Consider the following 2,281-nt stretch of genomic DNA (forward strand, 5'->3'; position numbering starts at 1 on the left):
TTCACTATTGAACATGGAAACATACAAATAGGCAGTTATCTTGGTATCTGGGGCTAGAATTCAAAAGGGCTGAGATGCAGACACATATGTACATATTCCTCACAACGGAAGCTATGGGTATGGTGTGAACACTTAACTGAAAGGCACTGAGTGAGAAATATCATATGACCTATGATAAACTGCAAAGAAATTCAACAGTGAGGGATTGGAAAGAAAAAAAAAAAAAAAAAGGACCATCCATGTGGTTAAGAAGGGAAAGTTAGAGCATAAAAGGAATGCCAGGAGATTGTGGTATAGAATAAACTAAAGCAATAAGCTGTCGTTTTCATTACTGTTGTTATTATGGATTTTAGTTTACTTAGAGGCGGTGGTTTAATGTCAACTCAGAGGTAGTACAAAGTGTTTCTGAAATAATAGGCAAGGGGAAAGTTGGAAAACATTCCCCGGACTTAGAGATATGAAGAATGGTGATGCAGAAAGGAAGAGCTCTATAAGTAGAGGGGAGAGTAGACAGATTGGAATGGAGTGAAGAATGAGAGCATGCTGAAGAAATCTCTTTTCTTTCTTTCTTTCTTTCTTTTTTAAATTTTCATTTAAAAAAGTGTTTAGAACACATTAAACAAGGCAACATTTATTCTTTCTTCTCATCTTCTTGTGTGGGGTCCGTTGGTGGCTCCTCCATTGTTGCTCTCTGAGACAGACTTACTACCACTGGGCTCCTCCTCAGCCATCTGGTCCACCCCCTCCTGCCCACTCTCATTGTCTTCAGGAGTAGATGTGCCTTCCTCAGTATTCTATTGGCTTTCTGTCACTTCTTCTACCTCCTCTGTCTCCCCTGGGATACGCTTGTGCTCTTTCTGTTCCTCAGTCTTACCAGCAGCTTGCTCTCCCTCAGGAACCATGATGCTCTGACTGCCTTCAACTTGCTGGGCCATCTCTCTCCTCTTCCCTTTTCCCCTGCCTTTTGTGAGCCTGTTCCTCTGTCTGTGTAATTTCAGGGGCAATTTTTTTCCAACCCACATCTACTTTCAAACTGCACCAACTTCTATGTTCATTGTTAGAAGAATCTATTCTTTCCAGGAATTTCGACTTCTTTTCCTGGTGTTGCTCCTCTGTTTGAAAAAGTTCAGCTTCTACTTTTTGCTGTTGAGCTGTTAAGGACTGGACCTGCGTTCTAGGTGTTGTGACAGCCGACCAAAAATCTGACACCACACTCTTCCTGGGGATTTCACTGATGAGGTGGTGGTGTCTCTGGACATGTCTCTGGATGATGGCTGAAAGCCATCATCATAATCATTTGGATCTTCTGCAGAATGCTCACATGTGGTTCTCCTTTCTCCATGCGAGGCTGACTCTGTCGACTTTCTTCCTCCAGAGCAGCTTCTGTATGACTTTTTGCATTTACGTAAGGAAAGTATGCAGGGAACTTAAAATAGACCTTCATAGATTTATTTTCTGCTTTGTATTCATTCACATATTCTCATTTTTTTTCATTTGTGAGATCTTGTCACATGCCACCAATAATCTTGCCAAACTCCCACACCTTTGGGTCAGGGTTGGAAGCTTTTACTTGGTCCCAGAACTTTCTGCTGTATCTCATGTGAGACATCAGCTGATTATCTGGTGGACTTGGGTGTTTTGAAATGGTAATACCAGAGGATGTTGAGCTGGCTGTTGGTGACTGAGTTCCCTCCCAGCCTGCAGTTGTTGTAGGGGTGATGATTGTATGGATTGTATCCCACAAATCCAGGTATGCTGGACATTTGTGTTGCAGGAGCTGGGATGGGAAGTGGGGCATAAGATGGTGCTTTTGACATTTTGGAAGATTAAGTTCTCAGTTCCGTAAGAATGATGATGGAGAAATTTCATAAATTGGACCCTGAAAGGTAAGAATACATGGTGGTAGTTGGGTAGTAAATGGACCTTGGAAAAATGATTGATTTATTATTGATTGATTGATTGATTGACTTTTACATTTAGAAAGATTCCAGCCTGTTTCAGCACCAGTGGAAAAAATATACTTGATCTTAGCCAAAAGGCCGAGAAGCGATACCAGTGGAAAAGATAACTAGTAAGACATAATATACAGAAAAGTGAGTGATCTGGCCAAGAGGAGGCAGGGGTAGCTAAATGCAGAATTTCTTTGTTCCTGAGAAGAAGTGCAAAAGAGAGGCAGGTACATATCCTAAAAGTGAATGTTTAAATTACTCCATAGTTCTTTCTAAATGTTCATATAGATTAACTCACTCAATCCATTGCCATACATAGGAGAAGCACTGAT

The 2,281-nt window shown here is 41.1% G+C and overlaps 1 pseudogene; it reads right to left on the reverse strand.

Annotated features, from left to right (window-relative positions):
- Positions 1-631: 631 nt before the first annotated feature.
- LOC125096037 (SWI/SNF-related matrix-associated actin-dependent regulator of chromatin subfamily E member 1-like) lies at positions 632-1,817 on the reverse strand (annotated as a pseudogene).
- Between the last annotated feature and the right edge of the window lie 464 nt (positions 1,818-2,281).

Source organism: Lutra lutra, chromosome 3 (genome assembly GCF_902655055.1).
Source record: "Lutra lutra chromosome 3, mLutLut1.2, whole genome shotgun sequence".
NCBI classification, from domain to species: Eukaryota; Metazoa; Chordata; class Mammalia; order Carnivora; family Mustelidae; genus Lutra; species Lutra lutra.